The sequence below is a fragment of the Temnothorax curvispinosus genome, unplaced genomic scaffold (genome assembly GCF_003070985.1).
Source record: "Temnothorax curvispinosus isolate PA1 unplaced genomic scaffold, ASM307098v1 QBEX01013498.1, whole genome shotgun sequence".
Lineage (NCBI taxonomy): Eukaryota > Metazoa > Arthropoda > Insecta > Hymenoptera > Formicidae > Temnothorax > Temnothorax curvispinosus.
The window spans coordinates 57,951-79,656 of NW_020223278.1; the positions used below are offsets into that span (position 1 = coordinate 57,951).

General features: G+C 36.1%; 1 long non-coding RNA gene across 1 annotated transcript; it reads right to left on the reverse strand.

The window, feature by feature from the left end:
• Positions 1–17,863: 17,863 nt before the first annotated feature.
• Positions 17,864–18,465, reverse strand: LOC112463636. Its single transcript, XR_003041814.1, has 3 exons — positions 18,396–18,465; positions 18,101–18,316; positions 17,864–17,992 (listed from the first exon to the last, which is right to left on the reverse strand). It is a non-coding gene; the product is annotated as an uncharacterized LOC112463636 (long non-coding RNA).
• Between the last annotated feature and the right edge of the window lie 3,241 nt (positions 18,466–21,706).

Sequence of the window (21,706 nt, forward strand, 5' to 3'; positions counted from 1 at the left end):
CTTTTTTAAATAAATGGTAGCGTTTCAGAGATTTAAAAGTCAACATTGATTTTTAATGGTATATTAATTATATTACATTTTTTTATGTCGCGGTTAAAAAGTATTTATTTGTATTTTTTATAAAAATAATGACAAAAATAAAATATTCTTTGAAAAATTATCTTGTGAAAAACAGTAATAATTTGAAAACATTTCATTCTATTATTACGATTGTATTTTCAACTACAATGATATTAGGACGCCAAGTGAACATAATAAATTAGTAACATCTGATTTTTTAAATCATACTAGACACTACAGACGCGCGCTACGCGCGCGCTATTTATCTTTAACATTTCACTATTAACCCTATTATACACAACTGTCAAAATATACAATGACAGCTGCAAATGAAGTAAGCGCGGCAAGAGAACCAATCGGCATCGCGGAAAAGCGGCAACAATAAACTTCACATCTCCTTTTTAGAAGAGGAGGATATTTCTTCATTATACTTGTTATGTACCTGTTTTTTTTTATATATTATATCACTGTGTTTGTTGGGTATATGTTAACTAAGAGTAGTTCGTTACCGTTACTCATGACCAATTAATAAAAGTAACTCGTTGTCGTTATTTTCATTTATAACAACGTTATAAGTAACCCGTTACTTCCCACCTTGTATCATATTCCAAATATACAAGCAAGAAATTTAGAAAAAAAATAAATTTACTGAGATTTACACGAAAAATACTTGGCGTTCCCGGATCGTATTAACAACTTTAATGTTATATAATATGAACGCAACGAATCGATTGAGCCCACCCAGAAACGCATTGTTCAGCCGTTACAACCGAACGATAAATCTTCCCTGCGCTCAACTAGTCGGACGGCATAAGTATAAATAAAGTTCGTGCCTTGTTTCGCGTATATAGTATAGGTACACTACCGTGTCTCTTGATAGTCTAAATAAAAACGTATTATTATATTTATTGATTCAAATCCTCATAAATAACGAGATATTCAAGATATTTATGTTTAACATAAATAATATTAGCTTATTATTATTGTTACGATCGTCTGTTCTTTAAAGTAAGTATATTAATATAATAATACGTAATTTATTAATCAGTAATGAAACAACACTATAAATTGTTTCTGAATTGTTACGAAAGATATCAATTTTCATTGATTTCTAAATCAATCGTCGTAGAGAATTTTTATGGCACCCCGTGTACCAGATCTAACGTTATTAGTTTAAGAATGGGTCTAAAAATGTAAAAAATTTGTTTTTACTTAAATTTACAATAATTCATTTTGTTGCATTTTCTCTCTTATTTCTTGACCTACAACGTCTTTTACCGTATGCACAATATTATTTTGTTATTTATTACCTTTAAATCTTAGTTACCGTTTGATAGCCGGACGATTTGGTTTTCATTTTATATCATAACTGTCTTTTTGATTTTACCATTAACTCAAGTCTACCGATGATCTACACTTAAAATATGACTTACCATTTGATGTTTTTAAGACTTTATTTTTTACATTTACGTTTTTTGAACTCTTTGAATAAATTGACTCTTTATCTCATTTTTTGTGTCAACTTTTTGTCAATTTTGTTTCGATTATATTATAGACTATGATCATTAACTAAAATTTTATTTTGATCTCTTCCGACGAAATATACTACTCTTAGACTATTCAATCTGGAAATATTTATCTGTAGTTCTTCAGAGAACGTGAGATTACTTTATTTTATTTGTTATCGCATCGTTGAAAATCGGCTCAAATAGAACCAAAACGTTCAATGTAATCGAATAAACGTGAAATTCACGTTCTCTCATGACGTTTACAATTCACTTCGTTTTCGCTTGAGTAATGTATAAAATTTTTTGCACGCTGTCGCTTATGTTTTTAAGTGTTTTTTTTGCGATTTGCACAGAGATAAAAAAAATTCTAATTGCATGTCGTTGATTCGAACACTTAATAGCTAAGTTTATTTGGAATCGGTTGTTATTGGTTAACTTTTTTGTTTAACACATCACTCAAAAGAGTGATAGAGCTTCAGCTCATCTGACTACTAACTGCTTTCCTAAGTATCTCATTCAGTTAAGGATGCGTTTACTCCTTGAGCGGCCGGATATCTTATGCCTATAGTCCTATGTTATGGCTTAATATCTACTCATTGCTGTGTTTTCCTTCTTTAAAGAATTTTTTTCTTCTGGCTATTACCACTTCGCAGTTTTGCAAGTCTTTTTAGACAAAGTCTAATGTTCTGCAAAAATGTCTTCGATTGATTCCCTGATAGAAATATTGTACATTTTATTATTATACTATAAGTTTCATGATACCTAACATAAAAGAAATTTTGTTATTACTTTTTAATAGTGTAATTTAACTCTCCTTATATTTTTTATATTCATAGTATTACATTACATTTTATAAGAAAAATTATTATTTTGAAATATATTCAGTAATTTTTCAATAACTTTTATTTCACTTTTCATTGATTTTGTAGTACTTTCAGCAAAATATTTCCATTGGAGCCACCTGCTGAAAATATTATAAAATCGATAAAAAGTGAAATAAAAATTATTGAATATATTTCAAAATAAATAATAATTTTCCTTATAAAATGTAATGTAATGCTGTAAAATATAAGGAAAGTTAAATTCTACCGTTAAAAAGTAATAACAAAATTTCTTTTATATTAGTCATCATAAAATTTACTGAATTTAATTTAAAAAAACTGAATTTTTATTGAAATATTGATGGAATAACAATAAAATAAGGTCAAATAAGAAAGAATTTCAGTAAAATTTTATTATATTTTCACGCTCGACCGCTCGACCGCACTCGCACACGCTCAACGCGTACCGAGCACTCGCGCAAAAGAAGAAACTCCGTATTACAAAAAGGAACTTGTTTATTGGAATTACTCGTACAAGAGAACACGGGCTGTCACGTCAGAACGAGACGGAAGCTCAGAACAGAATCAAACAAACGAAGGATATAAACAACGCGGTCGTCAAGAAACGATCCGCGATTCCTTCTCAGCTCGCATCTTCAATCTGGAGAACGCTTCACGCGAAGCCGAAAGACGTAACACTACCTCCCCCGCTCTTCCAGATTGTCGTCCCGACAATCAAACGGGGGAGTTTCCAACGGGGCTTCCTTGCTTTTCTTAGCTCGACGTCGTCTCTCGGGTCCTCGGCGTGTCTTCCTGCTCTAACCTTGGAACTCTGCCCTGGTTTCTGAGCTGCAGGCCTTCTTCACCCAACGATTTGCCGACTCTAGCACCCAAAATTATTTCGTCCTTTCGGACGATTCTTCTCTCCCGGCTATGAAGCTTCGGAGCTTTCCCTCTCTCTCTACGAGGATTATACAACCAAACCTTTTGCCCCTCTACAAAATTAATTTGCCTAGTTTTTCGATCATAATGAGCTTTCATCCGAAGAGACTGAGTGTTAAGATTCTGTCTTACACTGGTATGGATTTCATTTAATTTTCTCCTTAAAATCTGTATATGATCCCCCTGTTTCCCTATCCTCAAGTCCCAGAGGACTTTTTTGTAATAAATCTATCGGTAAACGGAGATTTCTTGCAAAATATAATTCAGCAGGAGTTACACTTGTAGCTTCATGTTTGGAAGAACGATATGCTAACAAGAACATCGGGACCCAGCTGTCCCAATCCTTTTGATTTTCTAAAATAAATTTTGATAAATAATTGAGAATAGTCTGATGCTGCCGTTCTACTTGTCCATCCGACTGAGGATGCAAAGCCGTGGTTCTAGTTTTTTAACTCTTAACAAGCGCATCAATTCTTGGAACATCTTCGATTCAAAATTTTTTCCTTGATCTGCAACTCTAAAGGTATACCATAACGAGAAATCACTTGGTTAACAAAAATTTCTGCCACCGTGTAAGCTTTAATATTCTTTAATGGGAAAGCTTCCACCCATTTAGTAAAACAGTCGACGAAGACTAATAAGTAACGATTTCCGGAAGAAGAAGTAGGAAGAAGACCAAGAATATCCATCTGAATTCTCTCAAAAGGAACACCAACATTAAAAATTTGTAGAGGTGACTTTCCTTTTCCTGAAGTTCCCCTCTTAGCAGCACAGACTTTACAAGTCCGGCACCATTCCTCAACATCTTGTTTGCAAGTGGACCAGTAAAATCGTCTTCAAATCTTTTCTAAAGATTTATTAATTTTGAAATGTCCACCGAAAGGAGAATCATGGGCTTCCTCCAAAACATGTTTAATCCGACTCCCAGGAACTATAATTTAAAAAATGTTTGACTTTAAGTTAGGTGATTCCCATCTCTTAAAAAGGACCCCGTTTTTCAAGACTAAAGTATCCCAATATAGCCTATAAATTCTAGCAGAAACATCCTGCATAGCAATTTCTTCTCAAAGAGGGCAATTTTCTAACTCTTTTGCACGTAGAAAGATTGAGACAATTGGATCCTTTAATTGATTCCTTTTCCATTCTTCCAAATCATCTCTTTTAAGGATTATACGAGCTACCGTTCCTCCTCCATTCGAAGATTCTTTAGCTTCTACTCTTGAACAATAACCACAATTTTCTACTAAACAAGGTCGCCTAGACAACCCGTCAGCGTTACCATGTAATTTCCCTTTCCGATAAGAGATGGTAAATTCATATTGCTGAAGTCTTTCTAGCCAACGAGCCAATTGCCCCTCTAATTCTCTAAAAGACATTAACCATTGTAAAGAAATATGATCAGTACGAATTAAGAACTTTCGTCCATATAAATAATGATGAAAAGATTTCGTAGAGTTGACTATGGCAAGTAACTCTCGTTGGATTATACAATAATTTCTTTCTGACTTGTTTAGTACCCGACTGTAAAAAGCAATAACTCTTTCCTTGCCATCCTAAAACTGGGAAAGCACTGCACCAATCCCATGATTAGAAGCATCTGTATCAAGAATAAATTCTCCCTGATCTTTAGGGAAAGATAAGATCGGTGAAGAAATTAGAACTTGTTTTAATAAATCAAAAGCTTTCTGACAAGATTCCGTCCAATCAAATTTAGATTAATTCTCAGTTAACCTGAACAAAGGTTTTCCAATTAAAGAAAACCCCTTCACAAATTTACGGTAGTAGGAACAAAAACCTAAGAAACTACGTGTTTCTTTTTCCACGGAATAGACCAATCTTTTACTGCTAAAATTTTCTCAGGATCAGTAGTAATTCCCTGCTCAGAAACAATGTAACCTAAATATCTTACTCTTCTACCGAGAAAAGAGCATTTTTTGGGATTAATTTTCAAGTTAGCTGATCGTAAACGAAAAAATACTTCCCTCAAATTATCTATCATTCCCTCAAAGGTCCTACTGTAAATAATTACGTCGTCTAAATAAACCATACAAATTTTGAATAAGATTTTACGCAAAACTTTCTCCATAAGGCGCTGGAAAGTAGTTGGAGCGTTACAAAGTCCGAAGGGCATAACAGTAAATTGCCATAAGCCACTTCCTATTGAAAACGCGGTCTTTTCCTTGTCCTCAGGACGAATTCCTACCTGCCAGTAACCACTCTTCAGATCTAAAGTAGAAAACCAAGAATTCCCGGATAATAGGTCAAGAATATCATCTATCCTAGGCAACGGATAACAGTCCTTTATTGTTATTGCGTTAAGTTTCCTATAATCAACACAAAATCTTAAAGAAACATCTTTTTTCTTTACTAATACTGCGGGGGAGACCCAAGAACTTGAAGATTCCTCTATGACCCCCTGACATTTCATATCTTGAATAATCGATTCAACTTCCTCACGCATGTGGATAGGAATTCGTCTAGGAGTCTGCTTAATCGGCCTTGCTTCAGTAAGATTTATGGTATGCTCAATAACTTTACAATTACCCGAAACAATTTTTTCCGAAAACACATCTTGGAACTCTGTTAGAAAAGAAGCAAAAACATTTTTTTGTGATTCACTTAATCCTTCCGAATTTTGAAGGAAAAGTTCGTTAAGAAATTCAGGAACTTTTTCAACCCCGGTTATTCGTGAGCACGAAAATTCTGTTCTAACACCTTGTTCCCCTATTCCTAAAACAGGTTCAAAGATCTCTTCTAAATTAATTTTCTTAAGAAAATCTACTCCTAAAATACAATTATCTTAAATTTCTGCCACTAACATAGGAACTTCTAACGAAAACTTTCTTATCTCCACTCTCACGAATACTTTAAACGCGATACTAACTTCCTCTCCAGTAGGATACCTTAAATAACAATTCTCAACCGGAATAAGGTGCTTTGAGGAACTGACTTGTCTTTTATTCAAAATAGAGATGTCGGAGCCCGTATCTAATTTAAAAGTACAAGTTTTTTTATCTACAGTACCATTGTAACGAAAATAATTATTTTCTGGAACTACCCTATTAATCCTGTAAGAATAAATATTAGTTTTCTCCGGGGCATTCTTCCCCAATGTCGAACCTGCCCCGCTCAGTTCGACTAATCCGTGTTTCCCTTTTTTTCAATTCCCAAAGAAGGACATTCCGCCCGGAAGTGTCCCGTCTTCCCGCAAAGCCAACATTCTTTCTGGTTTCCGAATTTAAATCTGTTATTATTTTTATTATTCTCGTCGCGCCTTAATTTAAAGTTATTACCTTCTTTGTTTTTATTATCATTTTTATTTTTATTTTCGTTAAATTTTTTAAAATTATTACCTCCCATCCTATCAAAACTATTCTCTTGAATGGTTTCAATAGCCTTAGCCCTTTCTACTGCTAACCTCAGAGATGTTATCCCCTCTAGTTGGAGAGTCCTTTTTACAAAACCATCGTAAAGAGCCAAAATAAATTGCGCACACGCAATTTTATCTCTAACCGTATGAGAACATTCGGGGTAAGCCAATTGAGAAAGTCTTTTGATTTCCGAACCCATAGAAGCATAATCTTCGCCAAACTTTTGTTTTTTATTCGTGAACAACGAATAGTAATTTTGTGTAAGGTTACTTTCCCCAAAACGTAGCTCTAATTTTGATTTTAACTCTGAGAATTCTAAATTTTCTATGTCAAGTACACTCTCTAAAACAAACGCGCCTTCCCTCTTAAACAAGAAACCAACGCCACGGTTTTCGTCGCGTCGCTCCACTGATTCGCGCGCGCGATTAAGTTAAACTGCGAGAAGAACTCTCGCAGCTGACACTTCCGTAAAAAACGTCAGGTTTTAGTTTATAACTCAAATCAAGTCGCATTCTTTCCGACGAGGAATTTGTATCGGTAGGGAAAATATTATCGGAGGAACTTAGCTGCGCAAATCTCTCCTCCTGGAGTGTTCGTACTTCCTCGCGTAACATTTCCGACTCGGAGAGCTGCTCCGGCGTCGTTGCTCGTGGTCTCTTTCTGAGGCGGACGTCTGCTGAGCGCGTCGTAGCCGCCGTTGTCATTTCGTTCACCGCTCGTTAACGCTCGCCCGTAAGACGATCCCGGACGAGCTCCCAAATGTCACGCTCGACCGCTCGACCGCATTCGCACACGCTCACTCAACGCGTACCGAGCACTCGCGCAAAAGAAGGAACTCCGTATTACAAAAAGGAACTTGTTTATTGGAATTACTCGTACAAGAGAACACGGTCTGTCACGTCAGAACGAGACGGAAGCTCAGAACAGAATCAAACAGACGAAGGATATAAACAATGCGGTCGTCGAAAAACGATCCGCGATTCCTTCTCAGCTCGCATTTCGCATCTTCAATCCGGAGAACGCTTCACGCGAAGCCGAAGGACGTAACAATATTTTCAGTATAAAATATTTCCATTAGGGTCTCGTCTTGATATAACAAAATAAATTTTTTAGATTTGTTCGGCCTTAAGTACAGTTTTGGCAATAAATATAAGGTATCTAAGAAATAAGGAAATTGATATTGTCAGTATCTTTATCGACTACTGCGATACTACACTTAAATTGTAGGAATGTCTCTATAACCCGACAATGTTTCAATCGTCACTCTAAACTGACTATTTACATCATACGGTCGCAATTTAACCACTAATGCTCGTTTGCCGGTTAACGATGAGATATTCTGCATAGTCGACAAATGCTTATCAGCTACTTCCGATAACAAAACGATTTGTATTGCATTTCAACAAATCAAATTGTTGTAATTGCATGTAACATAACGCGAGCGTTATGCAATTTCAAATAATTTTACGTCAATACGCGCTTTGTTTTAAAATCCAGCTAATTCGTTCATCTCGATTAAATGTTACAAACAATTAATTGGTTCGACTGATTGTGAGTATTTGTTATTTACAATTGTCATATATATAATGTTATATTTATAGAAAATGCAACATCGCAAAATAATATATTTTTTGGTAATCTTATACCTTTTTCAAAAAAAGTAAAAAGAAGTGCCAAGTACACGCAATGTATTTTGTAAATTCAAAAATCTAACCTAAGTGGTAGCTTTATATCTTTTTCACAAAATTATATTATTTAACTTAACTCAAATGACGTGTATTTAAAAAAAAATGTAAAATCTTTAATTTCGTCTTCACAAAATTATATTACCTAACTTAACTCAAGTGACATGTATCTAACCTAAGTGGTAGCTTTTATATCTTTTTCACAAAATTATAGTACCTAACTTAACTCAAGTAACATGTATTTAAAAAAAAAGATGTAACATTTTTATTTTCTTTTTCACAAAATTATATTACCTAACTTAACTCAAGTAACATGTATTTTAAAAAAAGATGTGAAATCTTTAAATTAAATTGCGCCAATTGTAAAGAAAATACGTATATTGCTTTGAAAGATAATTGTTATGCAACTACTTTAAAGAAATAAAACCCAAGTGGTATCTTCGTATTCCTATTCAAGGGTCTTCCTATTCCAACCCAAGTGGTAATAGCTTCTTAATTGTCTTTAACAAATTTTCAATATTACAAAGAATCATTTTAATTACAAAAAATTAAAAAAGTAACAGTACAAAATAAAAATATTTAATTAAAACAAAATAAATAATTTTTCTTGTAAAAAAACTTGGCGCTGCTAGACTTTGAAACTTAAACATTAAAATTTAAACATTAGTAGTAAGATTTTTGATTAAATAAAAAAACAATAAACATAATTTAGGGAAGAATGCGACAGAAGTAAAAAAACAGCGCCAAGTTTTTTTAAAATAAAAATATATTTATTTTGTTTTAATTAAATATTTTTATTTTGTACTGTTACTTTTTTAATTCTTTGTAATTAAAATGATTCTTTGTAATATTAAAAATTTGTTAAAGAGAATTAAGAAGCTATTACTACTTGGGTTAGAATAGGAAGACCCTTGAATAGGAATACAAAGATACCACTTGGGTTTTATTTTTTTAATGTAGTTGCACAACAATTATCTTTCAAAGCAATATACATATTCTCTTTACAATTGGCGTAATTTAATTTAAAGATTTTACATCTTTTTCTGAAATACATGTCACTTGAGTTAAGTTAGGTAATATAATTTTGTGAAAAAGAAAATAAAGATTTTACATCTTTTTTTTGAAATACAAGTCACTTGAGTTAAGTTAGGTAATATAATTTTGTGAAGAAGATATAAAGCTACCACTTAGGTTACATTTTTGAATTTACAAAATACATTGCGTGTACTTGGCACTTTTTTTTACCTTTTTTGAAAAAAATAATTTTGTATTAATATCACCTATTTTGTAGTGTTAAGCAAGAATCTGCAAAACATTTTTATTTTTTATTTTTTAATTATTCACAAAATTAGCAATAACAACAAATACATAAAAATTAATAATATTTAAGTAAAAGTAAATTATACATTTCTTACAAAAATTGAAGGAACACTAAATTTATCTTTAAAAATAGGCAAAATTCAAGCAGCTGTAACTTTGTTAAAAATGAATAAAATTTAAATTTCAAGCTTAAAACCTCTACTTTCGAAAGGTTACTATTATTTTTTAGTTTCTGTAAGTTTGGTAACTTTTGCATATAGAAAACTACGAGCTGGACAAAATAGAAAATTTTTCTCTCACTTTGTAGGCCTGTCACGTGCAAAAAAAAAATCTGCAAAAATTTTCAACTTTCTAATGTGAAAGCTTGAAGTTTTTCTTCCAAAATCTTTTTTTAAAAATGTTTCTACGTGTCTGCGTTGTTGTTCTGTACCATTGTTTTCTGAGTCAAAATGAAAAAAATAAAAATCGCTAATTTTTACATTATTTTCATCAATTTGTATCATATCTACGTTATTTAAAAAAATTTGGCAATTATACTGTTTAACAGAGCAAAATTCAGCTTTAAGAATCTGTTTTTTGAATTGCAATACGATGATTTCTAAGGGAGTTATGAGCAATAAAAGTCAAAGGCTTATTTCTTGTTCAATCCGCGATAAATTAGTAACAAAAAATTGTAGAAACATTTTTAAAAAAAGATTTTGCAAGGAAAACTTCAAGTTTTCACGTTAAAAAATCGAAAATTTTTGCGGATTTTTTTTGTGAACATGACAGGCCCACAAAGTGAAAGAAAAATTTTCTATTTTGTCCAGCTCGTAGTTTTCTATATGTAAAAATTACCAAACTCACAGAAACTAAAAAATAATAGTAACTTTTTGAAAGTAGAAATTTCAAGCTTTAAAATCCTTTCTTTAAATTTAAATTTTTTCATTTTTAACAAAGTTACAGCTGCTTGAATTTTGCCTATTTTTAAAGATAAATTTAGTACTCCTTTAATTTTTGTGAGAAGTGTAGATTACTTAAAGAATTGGTAACTTGTCATAAAAAAATATCTAGTTTGTGAAAGTTAGTATTTAGGTAAATATGAATTAATTTCTTTTGTAAACTGGTAATTAGTAGAAATAAATTCTTTATTATTAAAAAAACTAACAGATAGTTTATAAAAAATAAATAACTATTTATTTGAAAATTATATATATGTCTTTATTTCAGCTATATGCCAAGAAAGGACTTGGTTTACAATTCTACTTAACACACATATCCATCCATACGTCAAACATCATTCTTCTTTACAAACAAGCCGCAGTACATTATTATTTACATTATCATTATTGTTCACAGCCATTATCTTTTTTATAGCTTTCTTTTCTTTTTTTCCATAATCTATTTAGCACCTTTCCTTTTTCCATTCTAAATTTGTCATCGCATATATTCTCTAATCGTTCTACGTTATTCCTACCTAAGTTCTCAAATCACATACTTGTGATGTTGCACTTGCTTATATAAAGCTCTAAGTTGTCCCTACCTGACTTGCAAAATCTACACTTCGTATCTTCCTCGTCAAGCCAATATTTATTTGTATCCTATAAATTGCCGCACCTTAATTTTACCATCGCTCTAATCTCATCTTCTGTTTTTACTTTATCTAAGTTCGCTTTTAATAAGTGACTCGGTGTTTTGTTGCTCGTTTCTATCTCTTTGTACCTTGAATTATACCTTGCCTCTACTATTTCACTGTTTATTATTTGTCCTTGTATGTCCTGTTCCCTTATTCTTACTAAGCCTTCAGTATTTTTACCTTCATTATTTAATTCTTTTATTGCTTCAGAGCTCCAACCATTGTTATTATAAAACCTTTCTTGTTCCAAACTATATAAATCATTTTTCTTTTTATCCACTGTGTCCTTTTCATCCCAACATGCCTTTACTAAACTCCGTCTTTTTCTCTCTGCTTCTTTTCTCGAATCTCATGGCTCTTATACCCCAACAGATTTTAAGTTTCTCTAATCCTAGTTCCCTTAGTATTACATACCTCGGAGTACAAAAATCTAGTCTAAATACCCATCTTACATAATCTAACATGACTTTTTCCCACTCATTTCCCTCATTTTTTCACCCCATTTCCATGTCATCCTGCCTTTTTTACCTTTACTATTAAATACTAGCACTTTAGTTTTTTCTGTATTTAATTCTAGTTTCCTTTCTTTTAAAAATCTTTTTAACATGCTCATCATATCTAGTACAGCTTCTCTATTTTTCGCTACCAAAACCATATCATCCGCGTATGCTAATGACCATACTTTCACTCCTCCAAGCTCCACTCCTCCTATACCACGCTTTTCTAAAACTTTATCAATGTTCGCATTGTATAAATTAAACAAGGCGGGACTCATCACACAGCCTTGCCTTACACCTTTCTTTGTCTTGAAACATCTTGTGAACCCATCCATCGTCCTTATTGTCACCTCCGTCTTTTTGTAGATTTTCTTTATCCTGTTTATTAAACTGCGATCCACTCCTTTCTCTTCCATTATCTTCCATAAAATTCCTCTGTCGACGTTGTCGAATGCTGCCCTTAGATCCACGAACATTGCGAAAATCTTGTCTTTTCCAGTTGCCGGACCTTTCTCCTTCTCCCTTTGCACTATATGGTTCAAGATAAATATATTATCCATCGTGGACCTCCCTTTCCTAAAGCCGGCTTGGCTGTCAGGTATCATTCCTTTCATCTCCATTATTTCCTTCAATCTGTTGTTTAGAATTTCCGCATATACCTTGTATGCAGTGCACAGCAGAGAGATCCCTCGATAGTTGTCTGTTCTCTCTTTATCCCCCCTTTGATATAGGGGGACAACTATACTTGTTCGCCATATTCGGTCGGAATTTTACTTTCCTTCCAAATGAGCTTCAACTGATCAGTTAGACCTCTTCTTACTGCTGCGCCACCATACAGCCATGCTTCCATTGGGATTCCATTGACACCCGCAGCTTTACCTAGCTTCATGTTCCTGACTGCCCTCACTATCTCCTCTTCTTGCAGCTCCCTTTCTGTATCTTGAACCTGCTCTTCATTTCTTTCTTCTGTTCCCATGTCACCAACGCCTCATCCCTTCCTTTCATCTCGGTCCCACCTAACAGCTCCATGAAGTAACTTCTCCAGTTCTCTTTCGGTATATTATACTCTTTCCATTCTTTCTTCTTTCTTCGACTGTTTATGTAGTTCCAAATTTTCTTTTCGTCCTTTAGTTTTCTTAATTCCTTTTCTTCCCTCACTCTCTTCTCCATCTTTTTGTTCTCTAGCCACCCCTTCAGGCATTTCTTTTCTTCCAAATAGTCTTCCTTACTTCCCTTTCCACATCTCCACCTTCTGTACTTTCTTTTCACCTCCCTCTTCTTTCTGGTACAACTCCTATCTCACCAATCTTTGTGCCCTGTTTTTCTTCTCTTTTTTAACTTAATTTCCTTATACACTAAGGCTCCAAGGATCCAGTTTTTGATTTTCCCCCATTTCTTATCCACCGACTCCATTTCCTGGTCCTCGGTTTTATTTCATACCTCCGTCCTCTCCCTGTATAATTTCCTTGCCTCTTCGTTCCACTCTATGATCTTCTTTGACATATTCCGTTCCTCTTCTTCCTCTTCTGTACACCCCTCCATTTGTCTCGTATTCTCCTCTTCCTCCAGTAACAAAGTCAGAGGCAAATGATCCGAGTCCACCCTGTCCCCTATTCTAAATTCCAACACTCGCTCTTGCGCACTATCGTTTACAATTGCATAATCAATTTGTAACGATGCGCCCCTTACGTCAAGGCATCGTCCCCGGCCACCACCCGCCGGGGGCCGCCCGACCGATCCTCCGTCGGGCGAGGACAAGGCGCGGTGCGCCCACAATTTTTTAATCTTTTGAAACGCACCGTGTGCGCGGAAAATCCGCCGCACCGGTGCCTTCCCGCACGACGCCGACGAGCGCCGAAGCGAGCCGATCCCCGCCGAAGCGAGCACGCGGGATCGCGCCGCTCCCACCACCGTGCCATCGCCTGACGATCGGCCTTCCTCCTGCCAAGCTCACCGCGCCGAGCGGTATAAAAAGCCGGGCGCGCTCGACGAAGAGACACTTCGTCTCTACCACGGCTCTCCGCTACTCCTGACGAAACCTACCTTCCAAATCCTAGGGCGACACGCAAAACGAGGTCCAGAGTTTTGGTCTTCTACTGAGAGTTCTCAGAGTGTCTTCGAGTTCCCTCACACTTACCCCGACGGCCACGGCACCGCGGGGTCGAGCGTGCTCGGCCTCGTAGCGAGGGTTCTCGCGACCGTAACCCCGGAATTCCGCCATCCTCCGGTGTACATATCGCGTTCCCGCCCGCGTTATCAGCTTTCTCGATATACCGCACCGGGTGCACCCGCACCGCGGTGCCGCGCCGCGACCGTATAGTACTGTACGTCCGCGTTCATCGGACTCTCCGTAACCGCGTCCCGTTCGTGTATAATATACCGCGTTTCGTTATGTTTTCGTAATCCACTGCGATGAACTCCGTTCGTATGTAATAGACCGCGCTCCGTTATTTTCTCGTAATATGCTGCGACAAACTCCGTTCGTATGTAATATACCGCGCTTCGTTATTTTCCCGTAATATACTGCGACGAACTCCGTTCGTACGGAATATACCACGCTATCCTGCGACGAACTCCGTTCGTATGTAATATACCGCGCTTCGTTATTTTCTCGTAATATCCTGCGACGAACTCCGTTCGTATGTTATTCGTTATTTTCTTATCCTGCGACGAACTCCGTTCGTATGTAATATACCGCGCTCCGTTATTTCCTTGTAATATACTTTGTATACCGCATCTCAAGTTAAATAAAGTAAAGGAATACGTGTGTATCGCAAATTGACTACTGTCTCTGGGCCTTTCATCGAACTCCCAATCCAGTGAACTAGGCCGCGTTCGATATAAAGTCAGGCCGTTACAAATTACCGACCACCCTCTCGCACCCTCATACGTATATTTCTTCTCCCAATCTCCCTCTGTACATCCATTCAAAAACTACCATCCTTTTTCATTTATCATATCCACAAAACTTCTGCCGCCATCTCCTATGACTTTATCTTTACTCTCCTTTTCAAAGTCATACTCCTCCTCCCTACAACCTCCTAAGTTTCCTATTCTAATATTAAAATCACCTCCTATAATAATATCTTCTCCTTCGCATCCTTCGCATTGCTCTGTTATTTTTGCCATTATCTCTTCAACATCTTTTTTTGCTCCTACATTATATACTGTAAAAATATTTAGCCCTTTTTCCTCTTTTACTATTCTCGTTCACGCAATTCTTTCTGTAATCATTATACTTTTATAATTCTCCACTTCCGCCATCCAGACTTTTCTAATACCTATTAGTAAACCTCCCTTCGCCCTACCCTTCCTTTTTTTCCTTACAACGTTATTGTTTTTCCAGATGTGCGTTTCTGGCAATCTACCCTTAATTCTATCCCATCCCTTTTTCTCTAACCATGTTTCACATAACCCTATAAAATCGAAACCTAATATGTAATTCCAACAATCTTTGTCCTGCCTCTCTATACCTGCTACATTCCAAAAAATTATCTTTCGCCCATTTTCTTTCTTCATCTGCTTCACTTTTCCGTCCTCCATTCGTGTTGTTTGCCTATTGTCCTCTTGAATGCCACGACTTACTGATACTCTTCTCCTAACTTAGCAGTCCTTTAGAAATTTTCCTTTTCTATTAGCTTATTTTCTTCCTCGCTCCATACATACTTTCTACCTTGTATCTTTAGCTTCCTAAAACCTATTTTCACCCATTTTCCTTCTGTTTTCTCTTTCCATGCACTTTCTTTTATCCGTCTTTGCACTTCTCTGTCCTCAAAGATAAAGTCGTGATCAATGAAAATTTTCTTACTTCCCAGCTTCTTCTTCTCCTTCATGATGTAATCCTTCGCTTCCCAGCAGTCCATTTCGACTATTATTATCTCTCTTCCTACTCTGCCTGTTGACCGCATCTTCTTCACTCCCGCTTTTGCACCAAACTCCCTCTCAAGAAACGTCTCCGCTGTGTCTATTAAGCTCTTATTTTCCTCTTTATGTAGTCCTCTGATCACTAAATTATTTTTCTTTTCTTTCTTTTCCTTCATATTTCTTTCTCTCTTCCTAACCATCTCCGCCACCTTTCCCACAATCTCCTCCATTTTGCCGCCGGTCGCCTCATCCGTTGTGTTTTCACTCCTTTGTTCGATCTTCGATAGCCTCTCTTCTAACTTATCCATCCTTTCCTCTACCTTTTCTTCTTTTTTTCTCCGACTTTCTTCTAAGACGTTCATCCTCTCTCTCATCTCTCTCATTTCGTCTTTCAGGTCCCTCATTTCGTTTCTAATCTCTCTCAAGACTGCTAATAGCGAACCGTCCTCTTCATCCTTCTTTGTTGCTGACAGAAATTCTTCCTTTTCTCTCTTCTTACCTACAGCACCGACTCCATCCTTTGCTTTGTCCATACCTGGTGGCGTTCTCACTATCTTGTTATCTCTCTTTAAAATTTCCATCGTACGTTGTTCGTTTTCCTCTCTTTTCCTCTTAACTTTCGCTAACTCGCATGCCGTACTGCTATCACTTGTCATAAAATCCAGTATGCTGAGCGAGCTCGATCTTTCTCTCATTCTTAATTCCTCCTTTGTAAGTCTTCTCTTTCCTTTTTTTTCTTCTTTTAGTGTGGCAAAAATTTCTTTACCCGTTTTCTCACTGCTTGAACTATCCGACACTGTAGCCGGATTCTCATCTTTATTCTTTATTGCTGCCTTCTCACTCTCGCCTGTCTCTCTCTCCATCCTGTACGTCCCTCGTGCACGCTCTCCTTCCAGCCAATCTCCTTAACCGCTACCTCTATGCCTAGACTGTTCCGTCTAGTGTCTAGTGTCGCTACCTACTCTATGCGTAACGCAAATCTCGCTCCCTTTTGGAACGCACAGCGATTTTCTCCCGCCTTCTCTCACCTAACCTCTCCCTCTCTCTAAAATATTTAGCGCTCTTTTCCTTCACTAATTAATATTTCCTTGCTGCATCTATTATCCTATCCTAAATTTAAGTTCTTTTTCCTACCTTTCTATCGGTTTAACGCTTACCTCGACTCCTATTTCCCTCTAAACTCTCGTCTAATTTACTTGCAACTCTCACACGCATGCACAACACACTCGCTCCACTAACCAAATCCATTTATTTGAAAATTAATAATTAGTGAAAAATAATTATTAATTTTTTCAATAATAAATAAATAGTCTTAGATAAATTACTTATTAATCAGTATATACAGAGTATATATGCGTACATCTGGATTAATTCGAATGCTTAGTCTCCATTTTTTGAAACATAAAATACTTTTATGCCACGACAGTAAAGTGCGGAATACAAGTTACCGAAAAATAATGTTCAAAAGACAAATCTTTAAATGAATTAGCAATCTTTAAATAATTTGAAAAGATAACACGAGATGTTAAATAAAATTCGCCATTTAACAATAACTTCTAAAGTAACAAGTTTAATCTACGGTGACCTAAATTTAAATGTGAAAAGAAATTAAATTGTTTTAATGAGTTCTCGAATCGTCCCCAATCAGAAATAGATATTAGTCACGTAGAAACAAATTTCCTAATTCGTCTGAGTAATTCGATACAAATGTTCTAGTTTAAATTTGACACTACTTTGTAAAATGTTAAGTTATTGTTTTCTCTACTCTACGATCAATATAGCAATCTTTATAAATTTTTTTCTTTCTAAATATAAATATTTTACACAATCGGAAAACTATTTTACAACATGAGTAAAGTGACAAAGTCAAAAAGCGAAATAATCAATTTTGACACGATTAAAGGGGATTATCAATGGCGATTGTATTAAACTCTAGTCCATACTGACTAAAAATCGCGGATTATGCGTGAAAATTGTAGAGTTTCTTGATAAGTCTTATGTACAGATGGATTCAAGTGTTTCTGGTTTCATTTGGTCCCATGCTACTTGTTCAGCATGTCCGTTCGTTACCAGTTCTTCAGTAAGGGAAATTAGCTTAAACAAAATTAATTAATTTTAATTAATTTGCGCATCTTCAAAGAGATTTTTGAAGTTTGGATAATAATAACTACTTATCTCATAATTTTGTATCATAAAATAAATATTTGCATAAATTTTAGTTTGAATGCGACCTTCAATCTGAGCTTGAGCAGCAACTCCCTTTGAGGAACAATTTTGTACCACATTGTAAGCTTCTGTCGACCATTTACCTGCAAAGGAGTAACATCAAAGTATAATTACATATCCAAAGATAAATAATTTTGAATAGAGTTGTATAATCTGGAAGAATAATACATATAACGTCAATATATAGTTACCGTTCTTTGGCTGAATATTTGCTAAAAAGATTTCGATGGCTTGGAAGGGTAGGCTCAAATAATTATATATCAATGGCCTACATTACGAATTACTAAACTGCCAGTAACCACCGTGATCAAATAATCGTACTACGCTTCTCTCTCCCGATGGATCTGGACGTTCAATGCATCCTCTAATCCATTTGTCGCTCCAATATACAGCCACGTAATCATCCTCTACAAAGTAAAAATGTATTGTATAATCATAATATCCTGATTTCTTTTTTGTTCAACGTGTTAAAATTATATCACTTACTGTTTAATACATCTGGAACTGGCAGCAATTCATTGTTATACCAACCAATACATCATGCTGTTTTCCAAATTTTGCAAAAGGAGAAATGGTAAATGAGTCGGAAGCTGAACGAAGAGCCAATTTGGCTTGACAGTGTGAGAGATATTAATGTCATTATTAACATTCTCAACCAGGGACAGGAGCCGTTGAATCGGGACATTATACACAACTTCTTCGATCACCTCGGCTATTGTCGCGATATACCGGGTGTCTGAGACCACCCGCCCACCCCTTTTCTTTCAAAAACTAAGCATTTTAGAGAAAAACGTTTCAGACAAAAATTGTATAGTTTTGAGGGGAACATAAGATGGTGTCATTGATTTGACCTTGGGTGGCATCGTTAAGGACAGGTCAAGGACACCTTCAGTTTCTTAAATGGAACTCCCTATTTTTTATTGCATATTCTTATAGCTTATGTCGAGAGCTTTCCAAAACACTAAATTAAGTATTTTTTCATTAAGTTCTTTTCGAGTTATAAGGCTTGAAAGTTACAATATTGTGACATAATATTTTGTTAAGTATTTATAATTCAAATTCCTTACTTTTTATTTTTGCAAACAATATGAATCAATTAATGTAAAAAAACAAAATTTTCTTACAGAAAAACTTGTTGTGTAAGAGCGTAATGTGGCTCAGTAGATAGCGCACTAATCTACAAAGCTGAAGAACAAATTTAATGCCATTTATAATGAGTGTAATTCTTGTACCGTTGTTAAGAACAATGTCTAAAATACCTGGAATAAACTATTGCGCGCTGTGTAATTTCTGTAGGCATTCATATTCATGCATTAAGTTTCATTCTTACAGAATGTCTATTCACCAAGTACATATTGAATTACTTTCAACAAAGACTTAAATTTAGCGTATATCATGAAAGAAGAGTACCGATTTTTTATTGCGTGATTCATAGTTGTTGAAAAAGCACCCCGAATCGTGAGAGACAAGGGGACTCACGCAAATCAAGCACCCCGAATCGTGAGAAGCTAAGAAAATAATGAATATGCAATAAACAGTTACACAAGTTTTTTTTTTAGAAAATTGTGTTTTCTTTACATTAATTAATTCGTATTGTTTGCAAAAATAAAAAGTAGGGAATTTGAATTATAAATACACTCCTCACAAAAATTAAAGGAACACTTTTCTTAAAAACTAGGCAAAGTTTCAGCAGCTGTATCTTCGTTAAAAATGAACAAAATTTAAGTTTTAAAAAAGGGTTTCAAAGCTTGAAATCTCTACTTTCAGAAGATCACTATTTTCTTTTAGTTTCTGTGAGTTTGGCAATTTTTACATATAGAAAACCACGAGCTGGACAAAATGGAAAAATTTTTTCTCACTTTGTGTGCCTGTCACGTGCAAAAAAAAAATCTGCACAAATTTTCAACTTTTTAATGTGAAAGCTTGAAGTTTTCCCTACAAAATTTTTTTCTGAAAATGTTTCTACGATTTTTTGTTACTGAGTTATCGCGGATTGAATAAGAAATGAGCATTTTGACTTTGATTGCTCATAACTCCGTTAAAAATCATCGTACCGCAATTCGCAAAATGGACTCTTAAAGCTAAAACTTTGCTCTATCAAGTGGTATAATCGCCAATTTTTTCATAAAAATTTTTGAATACATTACAAGTGAGTAAAAATATCGTAAAAATTTGCAATTTTTTACTTTCTTATTTAGATCCAAAAAACAATTGTGCAGAACAACAACAAAAATTTATTCTTTGCGTTTTTTTGTACTTTTAAGTATCCTACATTTTAAAAAAATTTGCCGAATAGCTATGAGACTTTCTTCATGGTGGCCACTATGGTTTTACGAGGCAAAACGTACAAAAAATTGTGAAATTGCTTAATTTCAGTAAAAATCAAGAAAAAGAAATTAAAAATAACGTTTGGCGGACGTTAAAAAACTGTTTTCAATTACGCTGACAATACATTGAAGATGAGTAAGTGTCAGCATAGGCTAGAAAGACTTTTTTAAATAAGAAATTAATGTTTTGTGTTTTCGAAATTTGAAAAAATACCGCCGGCATTACCCAAAGAGTACCACGAGGAGGTTGCCCGGTTGGATTTACGCTTATCGGTTTTGCATATTGATACAACGCTGTATCACTATTTGAGGGATTTGCTGCCAAATTTCTTGAAGGGCTCTGGCAAGTAAAGCCAAATCGGGAATATTACGATAATTTTCGCGCAATCTTTGCCCTAACATGTCCCAAATATGCTCGATTGGATTCAAATCGGGACTCATTGCATCCGCCAATGAGTCTCGATACGGCGTTGTATCAATATGCAAAACCGATTACGAGAGGTCATATTGAATAGAGGCGGGAACACACATTATTAAATTTATTTTACCACCTACGACCATCCATCCACTCACCCACATACGCACGCATGTACGTACGCATGCACGTACGCGCGCGCACACAAACTTACACACACACACACACACACACACACGTACGCATAACGAAGCGTAAATCCAACCGGGCAACCTCCTCGTGGTACGCTTTGGGTAACGCTAATGCCGGCAGTATTTTTTCAAATTTTGAAAACACAAAACATTAATTTCTTATTAAAAAAAAGTCTTTCTAGTCTATGCTGACACTTACTCATCTTTAATATATTGTCAGCGTAATTGAAAACAATTTTTTAACGTCCGCCAAACGTTATTTTTAATTTTTTTCTTTGATTTTTACTGAAATTAAGCAATTTCACAATTTTTTGTACGTTTTGCCTCGTAAAACAATAGTGGCCAGTAGGTAAGCTAGGCCGGTTCTAAGCCATGGGGCAATGAGGGGGGGTGAGGGGCGGGGGGAAACCGCGGGCGGGGGGGAGACCGCGGGCGGAAGAGGCAGCGGGGGAGGGGGAAACCGCGCGTTTCGGCGCCGCGGGGAGGGGGAGGGGGGACCCGCGCGTTTCGGCGCCGCGGGGCAGGGAGAGGAGGGGAACCGCGATTTCGGCGCCGCGGGGTGAGGGGGTCTGCGTTTTCCGACGCCGCGGGGTGAGGGGGTCCGCGTTTTCCGGCGCCGCGGGGCGACCGCGTTTCCGCCGCGCGGCGGGGCGAGGGGGGATCCGCGTTTTCGCCGCGCCGCGGAGCGTTTGCGTTTTCGGGCCGCGCGGGGCGAGGGGACCCGCGTTCGCGTTTCGCCGCGCCACGGAGTCCGCGTGACGTCACACGGCACGCTCGCGTTATCTCTCCCTCGTAGATGTTTCTTTCCCGTCCCCCATTCGTCTTCTCGTTCGCGCGGTGTCTTGCCCCCGTCCCCCCCCCCCC